This window comes from Stegostoma tigrinum, chromosome 15 (assembly GCF_030684315.1).
Source record: "Stegostoma tigrinum isolate sSteTig4 chromosome 15, sSteTig4.hap1, whole genome shotgun sequence".
NCBI classification, from domain to species: domain Eukaryota; kingdom Metazoa; phylum Chordata; class Chondrichthyes; order Orectolobiformes; family Stegostomatidae; genus Stegostoma; species Stegostoma tigrinum.
Window position 1 is genome coordinate 67313096 of NC_081368.1, and position 23282 is coordinate 67336377.

The following is a 23282-nucleotide window of genomic DNA, read 5'->3' on the forward strand; positions in this document are numbered from 1 at the left end:
TTATGATAATTTACTCCAAGTGTCTAAGGATATATTACCAAGTTGAATCTCTTGTGTACTTACTGTTGTTCCTCCTGTTGTCATATACCTGGGATTTGTTGCAGACTTGAACTGATTCTCATTCACCCAGTTCCGGTCAATATGATGGATATTCCCCTGAGACTCCAGCTGTGGATCCTGATACTATTTGCCACATTCAGGCCGTTATAAAGTTTCCTGACAAACATCTTGATGGGTGTGTTATGGTAACATCCTCCAGTGTTGTGACTAATATGTCACTCCAAACCTTAAGGCAATCCAGCGAAAAATATTTACAGTAATAATTCCAATCAAAGCTCAACCGACAGTGAAATCTGTAACACATATTGAAAACTGGTGTTCATCATGTTATTCTTTGAGTCCCTCAATGAATTCAGAGTTATTACCTTAGTCTTTCTCTCACGTTAAGGTTTTACTGTGGTCCTCGTTTAAATTTCCAAATGCATTCAGCGAAATGTACAGGAGACGAAGCTTCTTGTCGCTCTAGCTTGATGCAGTGCACGGATTCTCTTGGTTGGCTGAGTGGCTCCCTGTTCTGGTGGTGGAGATGCTCCCAATATTTTCATTGTGCAGACGTCTGTCTGTGGCCTGAACACAACTAAAGCAGAGGCAGCGGAATCCTTACCCTCACTAACACCGCCTCTTCAGAGATGTTCACATTGGCATATCTTTGGGGGGCGGTGAGACGAGGCAGGGATCCTGCTGTGTGGAATTGGTAGGCTATGGCTACGTGTTGAGCTGGTTCACATGATCCTGCTCAATGCGGATCAACAAAAAAGGATATAGAAACATAGGAAGTCGAAGCAGAAGTAGGCCATTTGGGCCTTCAGGGCTGCTCCACCACTCAATATGATCATGGCTGACTGTCCAACTCAGTCCCCTCTTTCCGCTTTCTCACCATAGCAGACCATGAAGAATATTACCTCAGAGGACAACAGACCTTGATCACATGGGCCACCAGTTCGAGGAGTGGCAGCTGGAGTTTAACTCAGATAAATGTCAAGTGTTGCATTTTGTTTAGGCAAGCCAGGACAGGACTTATACTGTTAATGGTAAGACCCTGGAACCAGTAGCCAAACAAAGAGGCTGAGGGGTGCAATTGCACAGGTCCTTGAAAATTGAGTCACAGGTAAACAGGGCGGTTAAGAAGGTGCTTGGCAAGCTCGCCTTCATTGGACAGAATGTTGGGTATAGGCGTTAGGACGTCATGTTGTGTCTGTACAGGATGTAGATGAAGCCACTTTTGGGATACTGAGTACAGTTCTGGTCCTGTTTCCATAGGAAACACGTTGTTCAGGGTGAAAGGGTGTAGGAAAGATTTACAAGGATGTTGCTGTGACTAGAGGGTTTGAGCGACAGGGAGAGGCTGAATAGGCTGGGACGTTTTTTACCCTGACCTTATAAATGTTAATAAAATCATGAGAGGCTTGGATAGGATGCGTAGCCAAGGTCTTTTTCCAAGGGCAGGGAAGTCCAAAAGCTGAGGGCATAAAAAGGGGAAAGATGTAGTTGTAAAAAGGACCTGAAGGATGCTGTTTTAATGCAAAGAGAGGTGCGTGTGTGGAACAAGCTACCAGAGGAAGTGTAGAGGTGGGTATAATTGCAACATTTAAAAGTTATATAGATGGTTATATGAATAGATTTAGAGGGATATGGGCCAAATGCTGAGAAATGGGGCTAGGTCAGATTAGGATGTTTGGTCGGCAGAGATGAGTTGGGCCAAAGGGTCTTCTTCTGTGCTGTATGACTCTATGACTCGAGAACTATATCTAACTCAATTGTGAAAATGTTCACAGTTTTGGACTGACCTGCTTTCTGTGACAGAGAATTTGACAGATTCACTGCTCTCTGGTTGAAGAAAATTTTCTTTATCTCGATCCTAATTGGCCTATGCTGTATGCTCAAACTGTGATGTGGTTCTGAAATCCTCACCCATTGGCAACATCCTACACTGCCCAGTGCTGCTAAAATTTATAGGTGTCTACAAAATGGTCCCTTATTCTTCTAAACTCCAGTGGATATTGTCCCAATCGATTCAGTCCCTCCTTACATCAGCCCTGCAGCCCATAACCAGAGCATCCTTCTTCAGATAAGGAAACCAAAACTGCATACAAACTCCAAATGTGGACTCCATAATCCCCTGTGCAATTGCAGCAAGACATCTCTGCTCCCATTCTCAAATCTTCTTTCTATGTATGTCAAATTACCACATATCTTTCTCAACTGCTACTTGCTTTCAGCGACTGGTGTACAAGGATAACCGGGTTTCATTGCACCTCTCCCTTTTCCCAATCTATTGCTATTGGGAAAATAATCTGCCTTCCTTTTTTCCCACCAAAGTGGATAACTGCATATTTATCCTCGCTATACTTCACTTTGCCCACTTAGTCAACTTGAACAACTGATTAAACATTTCCCAGCCATTTCAAGATCAGAACATCAAAGGCCACAGGCACTTGTGTTGCAGTTTCTGTCTGCCTTTGTGTCGCTTAAAAGGCACCTTAGTGTGGTCTCAGTTTGCATGGGAAGCAACCCTGTTTCAAGCTGTGGCTTATGTCCCTTTGAAAATGCCTGTGGCTGGAGCTGCGACTGCAATGAAGCAGTAAATCTATCAACTCCACCTTAAGTTCATCACCACCCTGCCCAATAACCTCCTCCAGCAAAGAGGAGCCATTTCAATACCCAGGCCTGGTACAGATGTTGGAAACATTGCCAAATCTAAATGATGTGAGAAGCTTTTCTGCCAACTGCAAATGTTTGCAGCCTTTCAAGGAGGCTCTTCAAATTGAACTAAGTCACAGAGAGAACAGTCAGTATGTTTTAAAAATTTCAGCACTGTAAGTTTTTGCTATGTGACTCTTCTTCTTGGGATGCCCCTAAGGATTGAAGAAGACTGCTCTGTCTGGAGGAGTGCTTTTGCACGTAGTGTACTGACTAACTTTCCATAGCCATGTGACTGCTAGCTCTACTGTAAGTGCTTTCACTTTTAGTTTCTGGCAACAATTAAATCTATTACTTGAAACTGGTGTCAGGAATGTGAAGCTAAGATTGAATGAATTTTCAGCGATGCAGAATATCTGCAGCCAGACAGCAAAGAAGAAATACAATCACAATCTGCAGCTTGGAAGTGATTGATGTTCAGCATGGTCGTGGCTCTTCCACTCCTTACTGCTTTTAGTCGCAAAATTATAATAACTGCAGAATCGAGAAAAAGGTCTGAGAAAATAAGAGTAGCAACCCTAGAATTAGAATTAGAATTAGCCTTTATTGTCATATATACTCAGTGAGTACTGTGAAAAGTTTATATATTGCCGCTTGCAGCCCCACTTAGGTATGAAGGTACCTAGACACAGCTTCTTTTAATTACAAAATCTTAGAAAACAGAGGAATAGAATGTCCAATGTTGCACAAATAAAAGTTTAGAACAATGGTCTTTCATAACAGACCACGCTGACACCTAGCTTGCAATCTACTTCAGACTTCACTTTGAAGGTCAATTATCAGAACTGGGGAAACAGTACAAGTTGTAGCGCTGGAGGTCGGACAACCCGCACAGCAGAGAATTTGAAGGCTTTGAAAACATACTTTGAACTGTCTATTAACATTACTTATCATAGAATTTCTACAGTGTGAAGTCGGGGCATTTGACCCATTGAGTTAACACTGCCTCTCTGAAGAGCAACTACCCAGACCACTACCCCTACACTATTCCTGTGTTTCCTATTGCTAACTCACCTAGCCTGCAAATCCCTGGACACTGTGGGAAATGTAGCATGGCCAATTCACCTAACCTGCAGATTGTTGGACTGTGGACGGAAACTGGAGTACCTCGAGGAAACCTGCGCAGACACAGGGAGAGTGTGCAAACTCCACACGGGCAGTTGCCCAAGGGATTGGACTCAGGCTTCTGGCACTGTGAGACAACAGTGTTAAACACTGAACTGCCTGTGCTGCCTCTAAGAGTAACCACATTGTTGTGAATCTGGAGTCATGTGTAGGCCAGGTGCAGATTTCCTTCCCTAAAGTGACCCAGGTGGGCTGTTTTAATAGTCATTTTATGGTCATCAGTAGATTCTTAATTCCAGTATGTGCTCATTTTGATCAGTATCTGTTGAGGCTGATACATCTTGCTGAACTCTGTGAATTTGGACACATGAAAGATGATCTCAAAAGGCACAGGATTGTTTTAGGCATAACAGATCCTGCCTTGAAAGGGCATCTGCTGAGAGAGGACTAACTTACTCTCAAGAAAGCTAGTGATGTGCAGAAGCTCTGACATTGTCATTCATCAGTTAGTGCATGTAAGGAGAAAAACAGCTAGATTTTCTTTGCATGTTGAACTTTCAATATTTCTGTGGGATGTTCTGTCCTGAATTGGAACAATATATTGCTATAAAGGAAGAAATAATTGCAGAAAGGTCAGCTGATAGATCAAGGCTAGATGGCAAGTTGTAAATATTGTGCAAGATGTCACACTAAAGAAAGGAAAATGTGTCCAATGTGGAGAAAGCAGTGTTTTAAATGTGTTCTGCAATAACTTGCATTTAAGCGTTTAGCTGGAAAGAAGTAAGAAATAAGCTAAAAATAAAGCTGCCAAAGTACTGTCAGATGATTCTGACAAATCACTGTACACCATACAGTAAATTAGCATTGTCAGATCTAAAAGTGATAAATGATTTGTCATTGCTGGAAAGATGATGGCATAAGGAGAATATCAAGTGAATATAATGTGTTAGATTGAGCGTGGTGCGTCATGCAACACTGTGAGGTGTGCAGAGATTGATAATGTGGCACAAGATAGTGACACAGAAATGAAGTCTTCGAAGGTAAGTCTGAGCTTATGTGATGGAATGATACTCATCTTAACAGGACAAATGCAGCTGAGATCCCCATGCAATGGGAAGAATGAAGATCCAGGGTTCAAGATTATAGCATATAGGAAAGTATAACACAGGAACAGGCCCTTTGACTCGGGAGTTTAGTAAAATCCACTCATCTCAGCTGAAGCAAATCTAAAGCTTGCACTGATAACCTTAAATGTACCTAAAGAAATTTGCAGCATTTCACACGCCACCAAAGTATTCATTGCTTCATATATGCCTTAGGATTATTCAGCCATTTCTAGACATCCTGAATATTTTCCTGGTGAACATCATCTCAAACTAAATGAGAGAGTGAGACAAACAACATACGAGGAAGATGCTTCCAGTTATATTCAGGTCCAGCCTGAAAGGCAAGCTGGAGAAATCAGTGGCCCCATTGACTTGATGGGGTTGGATGAGAATGCAGAGGTCCTCAAACTGATACTGTAAAAGTAAGAAGACCAAGATATCAGTCTTGAAGGAGCTGACAGCTGATTTTTAAAAAGTGACAGTACAAGATTCAGTCATCAACAAACAGAAAGAAGAAAAAACATAACAGGAAAAAGGATCAGAACCAAAAGATGAACATGCAATTAAAGATGCCTGAAGTCAAATACATAGTTAACTGATAGTGAATAACTACATTAATAAAACAACACTCAACACTGTTAAATACAGCAAAGTTTTTTTTAGAATAAAGACAATTACATTGTTTTAAATTGCTGCATTGTGCTAGTTCATGTTTACCATTGAGATTATGTAGATTATCTAGGGTGAAAATTTGAACACTGCCGAAAACCAGAACAATCTCTCATGCAAAATTTGTGCCAGTTTCCCTACTGTACCAAAGGCAGAAACTTAAACAGCAAGCATCTATAAGCAAAAGGTATAGATTTCTTGCAATACGTAGCTATAAAAATTTACAAGCTCCCACAAACAGTGGCTTTGAAATGAATTAAACCAGTTTGTTCACTGTGATGGCTCCACACTCCTCAAGTTAGGTTTTAGATTTTTTTGTAGAGTTTTGGATTTTAGATTTTACTGTCATGCGTACTCACGTACAGAAGTACAGTGAAAAGTGTATAATGTCACCGCACACAGCAAGTACCATCTTAGGTACAAAAGTACCTCGGTGAAAAAAACTCTGGTGTAAAGTAGTAAAAAAATTAAACATTACCTTCACAGAATAAGTAGAAAAATAAAGAAATATGGTCAACAGTTATCACACAAATGAATACAAAGAAACATAATCAGACTTTGGAAGTGTCAATACAAGTATGCTATTCCAAATGGAGGCAAGTCTGTTGTGGTTTTCTCCTAGGGTAGCATCTCTTTTGTGATGGGAAGTATTTAATCAAGAAAACTAATGGAAGTGAGATTGCACTGGGAGTTTTGTGGCATTAGCAATTACACATTGAGGTGCATTTTAGATAAACGTCAGGCATACTTTCGGAAATATTTTGAATACACAACATGTGGCCTAATGATGAAAAGGTATGCAGCATAAAATGATAAATGGTTTGTGAGTTAATAGAAGAGGGAAGCAGAAGAGGAGCACAGCATATGAGAGGAGAGTGACGAGCAGTAACAAAATAGTAAAAATGTAAAGAAAAGCCTTTAAGAAGAAGAAATGTATGAACGATAAAGGAATCTAGAGGTATAGTCTTTTACCAGAGTCCAGTGGTCTTGCTCATTATAAATCCTAGAAAGTATAGCACAGAAAGAGGCCATTCAGTTTTTCAGGCCCATATATATGCCATTACACTTCCCAAGATCCTAATGACAAAGGCAATGAAGTTGACTTTGTGGTTCACTCATCCTAAGACAAAGAAGCAGTTTCTAAACTGTGAAAAAAGTGGTGTGATGTCTGACTCTTTTCTTTATCAGCTGTTGGCTATCCTATTAGGCTGCATTAATGTGAAGTGTGACATGATATTTTAACTGTAAGATCTCAATCTGGAAAAAAATGTAATGCAGCCTGACAGTGACAGCCTGCAAACAGCATTGGGTCTAGTTGGTCACCTCTGAGCACACTGTTGTGGAATTCCAATATAAAACCTACCGAAGACAATGGTGAAAATAGGGATTTCCATTGGACAAGTCATTCCATAACAGCTGTTATTATAGTAAATATGTCTTTACAATATTTAAACTAATATTTTAAAGGAGAATTTGTTATGTATATTTGAATGTTGATATGATAATGGAGATATTGGCAATGCTTGTAGCTTGTCGAAACCCAGGTTTCAGTCCAAAAGCCTGTTTACTGAAACCACTAATACATTCAAATGACTAATAATTGCCCTCAACAATTAATCTAATTTAACAATATAAGATCATTACATGCTAATGTAATTAATAGAGTAATGATACTTAGGTTCGTTTACATGTGCCCTGTTTACCAATCTCATTTGCAAGAGGGTTGACAGGGAAATAAATATTTTATATAAATGTTAAAAGAAATGTTTTAATTTGCCATAGTTCATCAATCTTTTATTCTTTAATTAACCAAGGCTCCTGCTGTACACTCATTATACCGGGATTGATTCAATGCAATACAGTGTTCAGTCTATACACTTCATGTTTTCACACTCTCCTATCTGGGACAGGTATGGGGGTGAACTTAGAAACCTTCTACCCCCAACTGTCAAAAACAAGTACCAGATGCCTGAAGGAAAACAATTTTCTCTTTGCAGAATAGCCTTTCTTTACCAGTAACTCGACAACATGAAGCACATCCTTAAAACGAGGAATTGGAAATAAGACACCAGGAAGAAAGCTGACAACTACATGGAGCCCCTGGGCTTACTTGAAGACCCAGAAATGTCAAAGATTGCTGTTGAAAATCTATAGACCATAACAGTCTGTAAAATGCTGTGTTCAAATATTATGGTCTCTGTTCTGTAATGCAGTATGTGGTTTCTCTATCAATATTCACTTTAGCCCATTTCATTTACATCTACGTGTATAAAAAGTTTTAAAAATGCATATTAGGATTTCTTTTTGCAATGATCACAATTCTTAAATGTCAGGTTTGCACTGTGGCGTAACCATCAGGATGTGATAGCAAGGATAAAACAGTTACGTTTTTAGATAGCACTTGCTTTGTGTTATTTCAGTTTATACTGTTTCTTTACATATTCAAACAAATTCACATTGAACCAGTTGCCATTATGATTAGCAGTGAACTGATGACCTTGAATGAACGGTTTGACCCAGGGTCAGCTATCATTGTTGGATCCTGACAATAGTGAGAATCTTAATTTCTATTCATCGTAAGCTTCAGTCGGAAGATATATTTGACAAACCAACTTGTACTGTTTTCTTAAGTTTCAAATCTTTAGTTTCCACCTGATAATCACTGAAGATGTTGACTGAAGCAGATCATTGACGATAGCCTGTCATTTTCAGAGCTACATTGAAAAAGAAATGCTGTTTTTCTTTGTGGAACGACTGATAAAAACAATGACGGCACCTCAGTGGAATTCTGCTTGAATGGAATCCCAGGGTAGAACCTCTAAAAGATACTGCAAAGTGAAACCAGAGCGGGGAGCCATTACTCAATAATGATGCAATATTATCGGCAAACATAGACACAGAGGATTTGTATTCTGTTTGTTTCGCAACGCTGGTTGTAGCATATAAACTGGCACGCTGGTAAAGATGATGCATTTAGTAAACCCCAGGGTTCCACAAGCATAGCCTCTCTAGGAAAGCAAAATTGCACTGAAAGGAAAATTAAAAATCCTCTCATGCATGAAGGATTCTCTCTGCTACAGTTGACAGCAGTTTGTACTTTGTACTGTTATGAATAATTATAACGGGGAAGCTTCAAAGCCATTTATCAACAGAAGCAACTGGAACAGAAATCTTGAGATGTCGGTGGAGATGGGATGTTCCATTCATGCCTGCCATCGACTGAAATGGTGGAGGTTTTTGTAGGAAACTTCAGGCTGACTCAGGAGCCTACCCAAAAATGACACGATTTCCCCATCAGCAAGCAAAAGAGACTTGTTAAGCAACAGTGTGGAGAGATTTCAGATGGCAGCGCATATTCAGAACCAGGGCAACCTGACTTTAAAGAAATATGGCGTGAGAACTCCTAGACAGGGTGAATCGTATTGGTGATAATGGGAACTGCAGATGCTGGAGAATCCAAGATAATAAAGTGTGAAGCTGGATGAACACAGCAGGCCAAGCAGCATCTCAGGAGCACAAAAGCTGATGTTTCAGGCCTAGACCCTTCATCAGAGCCTCAGGAGCACAAAAGCTGACGTTTAGGGCCTAGACCCTTCATCAGAACCTCAGGAGCACAAAAACTGACGTTTCGGGCCTAGGCCCTTCATCAGAGCCAGTTGCTTCTGTTGATAAATGGCTTTGAAGCTTCCCTATTATAATTATTCATAACAGTACAAAGTACAGTGCTGATGAAGGGTCTAGGCCCGAAACGTCAGCTTTTGTGCTCCTGAGATGCTGCTTGGCCTGCTGTGTTCATCCAGCTTCACACTTTATTATCTAGGGTGAATCGTGTTGCTTTTTTGTTGTGACACCTTATTGAATGTAAATCTATTTAGTTGTCAAAACTTGCTACTCACTCAGTCAGCCCATTGGATGCTCTTTGTCAATTTAAACTTTCAAAGAGGATGTTGTGAGGTGACATATTTGCTCTTGAGCCAGATTTAAGCCTTACTGCTGGATGTCAGCCCATAATGCAGGCTGGCACTCCAGTGGAAGTCCGTCAGGGTTGCTGCATTGGCTCAGGTACCACCGCCTGGATGAGATCTTTAAAAGTTTTTTTCCCCCTCTCTGGAGGATCCAAATGATCCTGTGTTCAAAGAAGGCCAAGCATGTTCTCCAACATTTATCTTTCAACCAATATCATAAATGAAGATAATCTGGCCACAACCATATTATTGCGCAAGAACTTCCTGCATGCATATTGACTGCTGCATTTTCTAAATTACCATAGTAACTGCACTCCCAAAGTACTTAATTGGCAGAAAGAATTTTGGTACATCCTAACTGTAGAAACACAATAGAATTGCAAGTTCTTTTTAATTTGTTTTTATTTCTGAGGTTGGTTGCATGTTGATTGTTGCTGCTGAGGAGGTTGGTAAATTGTGGGCCTCTAGAACCTGCAAGAATGACACTCAGTGATTGGGCACTTTCCAACTAACACTGTTAATGTGAATGGGGCTGTTTGGCTGACCACCTTCATTTGGAAGCCATCCCCACTCCAGTGGCTTCAACTAAAGTCACTGAAAATCAACTTTGCATCATTTTTTTAAAAATTACCAATTCGCTGAAAGTACAGCATGGAGTACAGCACAGACACACTTAAAGTGCTGGTCTGAAATCATGTCTCTCTAAAGTTTAAAAACAAAGCTGCTATCTGATTTAAAATAAACCTGAGCAAAGCTGTGCTTATGTTTTCAGAGAGTGTTGACCTCAACTTGTCTGAGTCGATTATTCAAATGCCACAAGAAATCAACCAGCTCGATTGAACATATACAAAGCTTATATTTTGCTGTGTGGTGATGTTTGTTCAGTGTAAGCAGTGACTTCCTGCCGGTTTGGGCTCGTGGCACAGTAATGACTTAATGTTCCATGTTTGTATTTCAACCGTCATTTTCAACAAACTGAAGTTTATGTCGACAGAATAATTACAAGTTGCATGGACCGAAGGAAGACAGATATGGGATCGACCTTGTTAACAATGCAGCGATGAACCCTGGTCTGTCAGCTTGTTTTGTATTCCTCTTAGCCTTACAACATAATTATTAGTCACATGCTAAAACTTCTCTTTTTATTTGCCTTTGGCTGTCGTTTTTCTCCTGTTAAACTCATCTACATGCCATTTCAAAGTTACAGCATTAATTTACTTTTTTTTTCCATTTGTCTTCAAGCCTGCACCAAAAAGGATTGTTACATTGTTTTGCATCCTGAACAGATTCAAATTGACTTCTGGACATGCTATTTTGTATTTTGTTTCACACACTCCTTATACATGTGTAGAGTCAAAACTGGATAGAGACATTTACTAAGACAGCCAAAACTGAGTATTCAGTGATGATGTATAGCAGAAAAGCAGAGTTCAAATAGTTGCATACTACATCTTTACCCAGCGATTAGTGTAAACAATAACTGATTCTATCTTAAAGGGTATATAGTTTTATTCCTTTTTACAAGTTCAGAATTTATAGGGACATCATAATTCCCTCCTGTATAATTCTATTTATGTTCCAATTTCACACGATAGGATAAGACAAAGTGACAATGACAGTGATGCTACAAAGTCCAAATTAGATTCGGTAAGGATCAGGAACAAAAGTTTTTTTAAAAACTGATCACAAAGTAAAGTAGGATTAGCTCTTGCGTTGTTTTGTTCATGTGGAAATCCAATTGGTAATTTGTCTTGGGCTTCTCACAACCTAAATGTGTTGCATGCCATGCTTTGTTTTAAAATTTTCATAGGTGATATGGCTGCTCTAACATTTACTGCCCAGAGTCAAACACATTATTTTACAGTCTGGAGCGACATGTTGGCCGGATTAGCATGGTGGATTTCTTTCCTTAAAACATGCTAGCCGACCAAATCGGTTCAAGTGAGAGAGATAATGGGAACTGCAGATGCTGGAGAATCCAAGATAACCAAGTGTGAAGCTGGATGAACACAGCAGGCCAAGCAGCATCTCAGGAGCACATGAAGGGTCTAGGCCTGAAACGTCAGCTTTTGTGCTCCTAAGATGCTGCTTGGCCTGCTGTGTTCATCCAGCTTCACACTTTGTTATTTTGGGTTCAAGTGACAATTGACAATGGCTGCATTGTTGCCATTAGGTTAACTCTTTATTTCACATTTCATTGAAATTAAGCTTTGTTATCTGCCATGGTGAGATTCAAACCCATGTTCCTCATAAACTAGCCTGGGACTCTGGGTTGCTAGCCCTGTGACATTGCCACTGTGCTACGACCTTCCCTGATAAAATGGATGTGAAATCAAGTTCTAGCTACTGTGTTAATTTGCACAAAATTCTCCATTTATTTAAAGAGAAACAAGGGATATATCCTGATGCAATGGCAAATATTAATTCCTCGACCAATATCACTAAAACAATATTAAACAGTCATCCAGCTCATTGATTTCCAAGGTTCCTCTACTCAAATTGGTTGCCGTGGTTTTCCTATATCACAATGATTATCCTTCAGGTGGAATTAATTATGTGTAAAGTGATTTCTGAAAGCTTGAAGTTGTAAAATATGCAAGTTGAATACAAAAATATTTTCTTTTATTCGTTTTTGTGAGGTGAGGAAATGGAAAGCACATCTTGAGAAGTTTAATTGCATGTTGCATATTTCATTCGATGCCAAATCTTCATGCTATTACTTGACAACATTGAGGCTACTTTCCTTTTTGAGTAGTCTTAAAGGGAAAGTTCGGGTTAAGTACAGCTTCCTGTTGGCAAAGTGAAGGAGGTCTTGTGGTGCAGTGGTTAATGTCCCTGTCTCTGAGCCAGAAGAGCCCCGGGTAAGTATCACTCCAGGAATTGATGGCCAACAAAGATGCCTTCATAACGTGGTAAAATAGGTTGACTATCCACCAGTAAATTTTTTTAACACAGTCTAATAGTGGAATGAACAGTAAGAGAATGGTTTGTCAGCCACAAGGTGGAAAGAAAGTTGAAACGTCTAACATCATTGTCCTGCGACACACATGTAAAAGTACACATTGCCATAGCAACTCAGATTCTTCTAAAGCCAGGTAGGTGGTTGCTTCGTGTTGATCAGACCTGTGTCAGCCGCACAGAGCTCAATTCCCATTCGTCGGGAGTGGATTCGGGACCCCCTCATTGTTCTACCCAGGGTGGAGGTCCTGGTGCTGTGATGAAGACCAGTTAAACATTGCAATCATGGTCTGAATCCCAGATTAGCAACATTAGGAACGATCTGAAATTACAAACACAGATTTGCCTGTAGCACAGTCATTGAAAATGTCACCCTGAAAAAGTCAAGAGGACAAAAGAGTCCCAGTGGCAACCTCCTTCATCGAAGCATCCAGGCTGAGAATCTTTGCGTATTTGCACCCAGAGACACAGATCTTTGGGAATCAAAGTGAATACATAGCTTGAAAAGAAATCAAAGAATTCTAGGGCCAAACTCATTTGATCTTTGAAGGTAGAAAGTCAAACCCCCTGACTGCACAAATCTCTTCCATAATACTGGTCCCATAAGTCACAGAGTGTGATATATGCGAAATGCCCACAATTATTATTGTTCAGATTCTCTCTTCAAATTATAATATGGCTTTCAGGTGCAGTAAGAAACAATCTTTTTCCTGGTGCTTTACTGCTGTGTTTGGAACCTTTTAATTTAACCACTTTGACGCCTGCTTTGTATTGCTTTGCATACATTTTTAACAGCGTCAGTATAAATAAAATTTTAAAAAGTGAAATGCTGCCTTGTTTGTAAGTTCTTAAACATGCTATGCCTGAAATGCATGAATGATAGATAAACGAGTTGACACTTTAATTTTCACACCTAAAAGATGAATAAATGATGTACAGTTGATGGTATCATTGGGCCTCAATCTCTCAAACAGTGTACTGATTTACACCTACTTTTATGTTGTGGCTGAATTGTAATGTGATCGGGAGGATATTTAAGAAACAATTGAGATCAGCAACATGGATGCAGGAATTGGCGTGTTTTTGCATCAAACTCCTACTTTGCATTTGTGGAGAATATGACAAGTGCTGAATTTCCCTGCTTGCACAGAGTCCATTTCTCATGCTTATCTAGCAAATCTGTGACCCCTGGAAGGTCAGGCACAACAAGTGCTTGGGGATAACATCATTTCTATAGATACAGGGCAAAATCTCATCGAGCACTGACTGATGTGGGCTATGGTGAGATGAGCGATAGAATCGGGCAAGATTACTAGCAAGCTCCAACTCAATGTTGAGAATGTCCCACTGCACTTTGTATGCTCTTCTCAAGCGACACAGTGAGATTCTCACTCGGCACCAATGGATGCTCATTATTGCTGGTTAAGCAATTTGTTAACAGCCCAACTTCATGTGGTTTGTGACCCTACCTCATTTGCTGTGCAAACTAGCCACTAGATTCAACTCACTATTCACTCCAAAGGTCCTCCATTTTGAACGTTGGGCGCCATCATCTCAAGGCACACTCACTCCACTTCCAATGATGTTGACATGCAATATGTGCGTGTTTGAACCCTCATGGCATGTCGTCGATCCACTTACAGGACACTTCTGCCCTTCAATGCTGCACCTCGGCTGCCCTAGTAACTCTCATTGTAATGCTACAGCCAGGACACAGTGTGCTTGGGAACACTCACCCAGCTCATGGGCTGAACTAAGTTCCATCTCCGAGCCCTTCACCAGTCCTCATAGTGCTCAGTTGCTCTGAACCTACATGAATACTCGCGGTATTGTTACATGGCCTTGCCTAGTCTTGACGTTTTGCACCTTGCCCCCTCAGCCCAAGATAACAGGCTCATATTACTGCTGGTCCAGACCCGAAATGTCAGCTTTCCTGCTCCTCTGATGCTACTTGGCCTGCTGTGTTCATCCAGCTCTACACCTTGTTATCTCTACAAAGGCTGGCTCCCTCAAACATTAACAGTGATATCCTCCCAGACACACAACTCCACTTCCCACTGACAATTCACCTACCTGATCACATGACACGAGCAGCAAGCCCCACTCCCACAAAAATTTCCTCCTCCGAATGCACAAACATCACCTGGCAATGACCCATCACACCTTCTTACCCACTTCCCTGCCACCTGTTCTGCCTCATTTGCCATCCCACCCACTTGATACCCTATACCATTAGCCACTTGGCACCCTACTCTCTCATCCACTTATAAAAATACTTCAGGATCTTCCAACTATGTTCACTTACTGAAAATCAGCAATTATTGCAATAAAAAAAGGAGAATGGCTGTCTCCATGGACTTTAGTGAGGACAATCCTCTAAGAATTTGAGCCCTGGTTGCCTCTTTGCTACATGTACAGCATGCTTGCTGTGTAAGCTGCTGGTACATGGAACAGGGTGGGATTGACATAGTGCACTGCCATACAGCAAGATGTATGCCCTCTTGACAGAGGACTCCTGGCCAGTAAGCCAAGTTGTTTGTTGGTGTGACTGAGCTAATTAGCACAGTGAGGCAAGGTGACGCATAGATGCTATGAGCATTCAGAGAGGTGCTCAGTGAGCACAATCTGAGAAAGCAAGTGAGCAGCAGCCCTGAACTAATCTTGTGGGCTAGGGGCCTGACTTCATCCACAAAGTGTCCCTACTGCAGCTTTTTAATGCCAGCTGCTGCTGTGCAGTACAATGCATTCCCCAAACACCCTGCAAACGGAGCAGAGAGTTGTCGTCATGGCCATGAGAGGTTAGCAAATGCCCAACACCATCATTGGTGGGTGACAGGTGTGCATGGCTTCTGCCTGTGCATCATATTCTGAGATGTTGTGCGTTGTTTGTAGACAGCAGTGAGATGGTACCTGCTTGGGCTTCCAGCTGGAGAATTCTCAATGTCTAGCTTGTTCACCGCATTTGGTAAGTAGGACTGAATATTAATGTGCAACTTGTGGCATTTAAGGAACTTTAGCAAGCTACAATTCTTTTCATAGTCAACTCACTGCTGCCTACTGAGAAACCCACCTCACCGCCCGGCAACTGAATAAAAGTTGGATGTAGTTGTGACTTCTGTTTAGAGAGGTGTCACCAAACTTCTCATCAAATTCTGACACAAATCTTGCCAAACTCCATGTTGTTTAGACCCCTATATGATTCCACGGAATATTTTTAGTCTGTGAATCAAACACCATTTTAATCTCTGACACCTTTAATAGATTCCTGGACCAAGGCTAAGGCAAATCTCACAGTTATAGCTGAAAGACAAGAGTAGCTGAGGATGCAAATGGAAAAGATAAATTACAATCTTTGTCCTCTTTTGGTTCTGTCCCTGCTTGTATCCAAAGTAATTCCACAGAAATATTATTGGACAAAACCTGGCAGCGACCCACAGAAAGGCGCCAAACTTTTTTTGAGTCATTTATAAGATTTGAGCAATGCTGGCATGGTAAACACAAGTTAATTATTCCTACTGGTGGAGAGCTGTCTTCTTGAACAGTTGCAGTCTATGTGATGTAGATACATGGGATTTGAATGGAAGGGAAGATCATCTGTTATGGTCCAGCCACAGTTAAGGAAAAGTGATCTATTCCCACGTCAGGATAATGTGCAGCTTAGAAGGAACTTAAGGTGTTCCATGTGCCTCATACCCTTGTCCATCTAGGGGTCCTGGGCTTAGACATTGTTGCTGAGAAGGTCCTTCTGCGGGATGGTGATCACTGAACTCGCTGTAAATTATTGACGGAGGAAGTGAGTGAATCAGCGGCTAATCCAACATGCTGCTTTGACCTCCCTCTAGTTTATTGAAGCTGCACTCCTGAGGACAAATGGACAGTAATTCACCACACTCCTTACTTATACCTTGTAGGTTGGTTAAAGCTAAAAATGCAATTAAATGAGTAAAGAGAGAAGCTGAAGGAGTTTAGGAAAGGAGTTCCAGAGCTGAGTACCTCGGTATTTGAAGGCATGGAGGCCAAGGGTGAAGTGGTGGAAATCTCTGATGTGCTTAGGGTTGGAATTGGACAAGCATGGATATCTTGGGTATTTTAGGAACAGAAGGAGGTTATGAATAAAGGGAGAGGTGAGGTCATTGATGGATTAAACACTGGGATGAGAACATTAAAAACCAGGCTGGGAAATGTAATGTCAGCCAACATACTGAGAAGTGAGAGGTTCAATGAGATTTGGTGCTAGTGACAGCAGAGCTCATGTCTGTGCAGGATGAGAAATGTGAAGACAGACAGAACCGAATTGGAATGTGACATTCAACTTTATATGACTGAGGCACATTTTTATAAATTTAGTTTAGGGAAGCAGCAGTTACCAATTGGATAGTCAATACCATCAAAGGATAGAAAGAACAGCTCAATGCAGTCATCTTTCCATGTTCTGTACCAAATGTATACAGTTCAATAAAAGGTTCTGGTTAGCATGGCCAGGCTCACGCACAGCTTTGGGCATACTCCAACAATCTCCTCTCTTGCTTGTGTTTGTTAAAGTTTAGCCATCTGGTCAAAAGGCTCACCTTTCATTTTGGGTTAAGGTCATCAGCTCATGGTTTCTGGGTGATAAACTTTAAACTGCACCTTGACTACATCTGAGTTGTTGAGAAGTCTGGACGATAGCAATTACTGTGACAGTAGAACCACAACAAAACAAAAAAAAGATAAATCACCAAAACAAAGAAAATAGTTTAAGTAAGTAAGTTTTAGTTTCTATTGGAGTTCATTTCATTTCAAGCAAACTCTAGCCAGTTTTTGAAAGTCAAGCCTACAGGTCAATGACGATACTTCCTATCCCCCATGGCAGGCAGGTTATCACATGGTCAACACTGTTGAGAAACATTAATCACTGCAACTGAGAGAAGGAAAATGGAAAATTCTGATGTCTGTGGAAATGACTGACTGTGGCACTTAGCTGCCATCATGAGGATTTCACAACTCTCCAAAATGATACTGAGCTGAATGTTTAAATACATATTGTCTTTTTCCCCAACATTTTCAAAGTCAACATGTTAGGTTTAATTCAATACTTCTACAGTGTGAAATACTAACATGTAGCTTCAAATGCTGAAAAACAAAACTCATACTGAGAACATGTTCGAGCACAAACTTTCACCATTAGTAGATATAACTCACTTTGTCAAGACCAATATATTCATTCCTCACTGTTGCTGCTTATGTATGAAGCTTACGTTTTCAGGCTCACAAACAATATTCCTCAGTGGTGATATTTATTTAAAACACAGGGGAAGAAATGGCCTAATGGTATTATCGCTGGACTGTTAATCCAAAGTCCCAAGTAATGTCTGGGGACTCAGGTTTGAATCTCACCAAGGCAGATGGTGGAATTTGAATTCAATAAATATCTGGAATTAAGAGACTAACGGTGAACGTGAAACCATTGTTGATTGTCAGGAAAAGCCCAACTGATTCACTAGTGTACTTAAGGGAATAAAACTGCTATCCTTACCTAGTCTGGCTGACATAGGATTCCAGGCCCATGGCAATGTTATAGACTCTTTAGAGATAATGGGAACTGCAGATGCTGGAGAACCCAAGATAGCAAAGTGTGAAGCTGGATGAACACAGCAGGCCAAGCAGCATCTTAGGAGCACAAAAGCTGACGTTTTGGGCCTAGACCCATGAAGGGTCTAGGCTTGAAACATCAGCTTTTGTGGTCCTAAGATGCTGCTTGGTCTGCTGTATTTATCAAGCTTCACACTTTGCTATTATAGAGTCTGAAATTGCTTTCTGTGGAGTATCTTTGAAATGAAATGAACTCCACTAGAACCTAAAACTTACTTACTTAAACTTTTTTCTTTGTTTTGTTTACTTACCTATGATTTGTTTGCTGTTGCTGTGGTTCTACTGTCACAGGGATGGGCAATAAATGCTGGCCTAGCCAGAAATGCCCACATCCTGTGAATGAATTTTAAAAAAACAGTTAATCTTTGAAGCTGCATTAAGCTCCACCCAATCTGAAGCTGCCAAACATATTGGGTAGTAGATGTCTTAGGATTTTGTGGAGTGCAGACAGCTACTTACAGGTCTTTTTGTAGTCTTAGTAAAATATTTATCATACTAATGTAACCTGTACCTAATTGCTCTCATTGCAACAAACTACATCTTGTTAAGACTCACTAGTTGCTGTTCCCCTGTAGGGTCTTAGAGACAGTCAAGGAAAGAGGGGTGCTAACAGCATCTTTTTACCCTTAAGTACTGTCAAGCCTAAACTCCAGACTGGGTGCACTTCATATACAACTCACTTCCTCAAGACCACCACCCACATTCCATAACTGGTGCTGGTGTAGTAACTCGCTTTGTCAAACCCAGCAGCCATATTTCTCAATATTGTTGCTTACATATAACTCACCCTGTTGAGCCCACTAACCATGATCCTGACTGATGCTACTTATGTACAATTTCCACTGAGGAGCCCACTACCAATACTCCAGAATGGTGCAGCTTGTGGCACAATGAAAGTCTTACGCGAGTAATGATTACTAAAGGATTTTGTTTTGTATTTTTCTCCCACCCTAATCTCAAGCAAGCAGGCAGTACTAAAAGTGTCCAGCCTTGAGAGTAAAAGAAAATTGTGTGCTCTCTTTATTCGCTTACCACTTCTTTTAACCAATCTATTGCTTGCAGTGAAAGGGTTTTCTGTTCTTTTCCACTGCATTGATCCTGAATGTCAGGAAATGAACCCCTTTTGTAAGGTTAATTAATGGCAGGAGCAAGAACCTCGACACAATCCTGGGGCAGCATAGCTTTAATCATTACTTTGTCTGCCTGAAACAGATTTCAGCTTCAGGATTTCTTTTTTGCTGGCTTGTTTGGCGAGCATTTTTTTCAGGAATGGAGCAGGCTTCAGTTCAGTGAATGAAAGCACATCATGCGAAGTGGGATGTGAATAATTATTTTGAAGTCACATTCTATTTTTGCATTTTTTTTGGGGGGTGGGGAGGAGGACTGGGAACTTCGCTTCCAAAAGGATACAGCAGCTATGAAGCAAGCAGTTTGTACAGCAGCAACTTTGTGCTCAGCTTGGGGGAAAGAGAGAAAGCAAGCAGCCATTGGCGTCCCTGCCCCCTCTCACATCTCGGGGGGACTTTGCTACCAACTGTTTTGTGTGCCTGTTCTCGCTTTCTTTTCATTCTTTTTTCTCCCCCTCCTGACGCTGAGCAAGGATAAAAGATGACACTTCTTTTTTGACATTTGCAGAAAAAGGAAAATATGGCACTCTCTGTTTAAGGCAGACGCTTGTTGGACTGTCACGCCGCTGCCTTGTAAATAATAGATCAATCCTGAGTTGTCAGATATATCGAACCGGCGCTATGCAAATATCCAATGCCCAATGATTTCCACGAGCAGTCGCCTGACAGTGTGTTCGATACGTTTCATGATGTAGATCAATATTTCTAAGACTGGCAGCTCTTTTAACCTTAGGATATCATAATTAGGAACAGATTTGAAAAAGGCGTGAGTCAGTGATAAATGCCTATTTAATATGTTCCCCTTCCCCCCCCCGCCACACTTGCTCATCCCATGCCTCCTCAGCAGCAGCGATTCCTTCTGACACTGCAGTTTTGAGCAGAATATTTGCATTTAACTGGGTACTTGGAACCCCGTTGCCACATTGGCCTCTGCACAGGGGGAAATGCTTCGAGCCATCACCTTTCCTTTTCTCATCGAATTAGTTTTGGGAGAAGCGTTACTTGAATTTGAAAAAAAAATGAGGTTGAAGCTGAGGCAATTCATGACGAAAAGCAGCCCAGTCCCTCACAATGGTTGATTTTTCTGGCCTTAGTCGGAAGAGGTTCTAAGAAGAGTTTCCGTGCTGTACGACTTTATGACACTATAAGAGGTACAAGAATCATTCTGATTCTCCGCTGGACTGGGTTTCTACTTCCAGACAGGAATTTGACAAGAGATTGGTCTTGAACCTTTTTTTGCGTCCCCATGCTTTTTCCAGGAGGTAACACAGTTCCCAGGGGGACATGTGCGGCTGCTCCCAGGAGCATGAATAAGAATAGAATTGATGCACCAAGTTTGGCTTTTCACCATTACAGGATGTTTGCCAACAACGTGCAAATCATCACCTTCTAGTTATGAACCTCCCCCGCATTTCTTCCCACGAATCGTTCAATAACATGAAACAGTACAATTCCCCTTCTAGGCGCTCAAAGAATGAGAATATTGTCTGATTAAAACATATTTGGTGTTTTTTTGACGGAGTGTGTGCAGAAAGGACATTTCCCCCTTCAGAGAGTCTCCACTCTGGGGCGGGACGGTGCCTCAGCGGTCAGCTTTGCCGTCTCGCAGCGCTAGGGACCCAGGTCGATTCCACCATTCGAGCGACTGTCTTGAGTCATTCTCCCCATGTCTGCCGGGTTTCTTCGAGGTACCCTGTTTCCTCCCACAGTCCAAAGATGTGCAGGTTAGGCGGATGGGCCGAGCCAAATTGCCAGTTGTGTCCAAGGAGCTGCAAGCTGGGTGGATTGGCCATGGGAAAGGCAGGGTTACAGGGATAGGAATAGAAGGATTAGTCTGAGTGGGATACTCTTTGGAGGGCTGGTGTGGACCCAATGGGCTGAATGGCTTGCTCCTATGCTGTAGAGATTATATGATTCCATTTGGACAATAAAGTTTGAAAGTTAGAGGTATACAATTGAAGACTAAATATAAGAGTCTGCTTTCAGAGGGTTGTTAGTTTGTGGTACACTCTTCCCCAGAGAGCAGTGGGAAGGGCTGGAAGTAATGAGCAGGGTAGACAAAGAGAGTCAATGGATGTCATTTACCTGGACTTCAAGAAGGCCTTTGACAGGATGCTGCACAGGAGGCTGGAAAGTAAGATAAGGGCCCATGGTGTTAGAGGCAAGGTTACTTGCATGGATAGAAGATTGGCTGTCTGGCAGAAAGCAGAGAGAGGGGATAAAAGGGTCTTTCTCAGGATGGCAGCCGGTGTTCCGCAAGGGTTAGTGTTGGAACAGAGATAATAGGCACTGCAGATGCTGGAGAATTTGAGATAACAAGATGTGGAGCTGGATGAACACAGCAGGCCAAGCAGCATCAGAGAAGCAGGAAGGCTGACATTTTGGGCTTAAACCCTTATTCAGAAAATGTGTTGGGAGCACAACTTTTCACTTTATACATTAATGATCTAGATGAAGGAACTGTGGGCATTCTGTCTAAGTTTACAGATAATAGGTAGGGTAAGTAGAGAGACAGAGAGCATTGAGGAAGTGGGGAGGCTAGAGAAGGATTTGGACATGTTAGCAGAGTGGGCAAAGAAGTGGCAGATGGAGTAGAATGTGGGAAAATGTAACGTCATGTACTTTGGTAAGAATAATAAAGGCACGGACTATTTTCTAAATGGGGAGAAAATTCAGAAGTCTGAAGTGTACAGAGATTTGGGAGTTCTAGTCCAGGATTGTCTCAAGGTAAACTTGCAGGTTGAGTCAGTAGCCAGGAAGGCAAATGCAATGTTGGCATTTATTTTGAGAGGACTTGAATATAAAAGCAGGGATGTACTATTGAGGCTTCATAAGGTGCTGATCAGGCCAAATTTGGAGTACTGTGTGCAGTTTTGGGCCCCACATCTCACGAAGGATGTACTAGCCCTGGAGGGGGTTCAGAGGAGGTTCAGGAGAATGGAACCAGGAATGAAAAGCTTAACATATGAGGAACATTTGAGGACTCTGGGACTATACTCATTGAGCTTAGAAGGATGAGGGGGGTTGTAATTGAAACTTACGGAATATTGAATGGCCTGGACAGAGTGGAGGTTGGGAAGATGTTTTCATTTGTAGGAGTGACTAGGACCCAAGGGCACAGCATTAGATTAAAGGGAAGACCTGTTAGAATGGATATAAGGAGAAACTTCTTCCTCGAAGGAATTAGATTCACCACTCTCTGCCACAGAAGGCTGTGGGGGCCATGTCATTGAGTACATTTAAGATGGAGATAAATAGGTTCTTGGTTATCAAGGGGGTCAAAGGTTACGAATAGAAAGCGAGAGAATGGGGCTGACGAACTTATCAGCCACGATTGAATGGCAGAGCAGACTTGATGGGCGGAATGGCCTAATTTCAACTCCTATGTCTTATGGTCATTTGATCTTATATATTCCGTATTAAGTTGGATTCCGATCAATGTAAGGATTCAAGGTAGTGGGGTGGGAGGTGTGGGATGCAGGGCGTTGGAGAGAGGGTGAAGCACAGACAAGAAAGTGGAATTGAGGTGATGACTTGGTCATCCATAATCTTATCAAAAGGCAGAATTGCAGGATAAGTTGAAGGAGATGGATGACCTACTCTTACTCACAATTCTTGTCTGTCGTGTGTAAGCTGGTTAAAATAGGACTGTCGTGATGCAGTAGGAGTATCTCTCCCTTTGACCCACAAGGCCTGAGCTTCAAGTCCCACCTGCCCCAGCGGTGTGTCATAGCATCACAGTCACACACCAGGTTACAGCCCAACAGGTTTATTTGAAATTGCAAGCTTTCGAAGTGCAACCCCTTTGTCAGGTACAGTTAGAGGGAAGCACACAGACATAAAATTTATTGGCAGAGAGATCAAGGGTTGAGGGATCAAAAGATCATTCAACTGGTGTAAGTGGAGTGGTAGATGATAAGTCTCAGCAGGGTTTTCACTGCATCTTGGTACAGGAGGTGAGTAAAGTGTCAACAGCCAAATAACCGGAGAAAGGATGACTT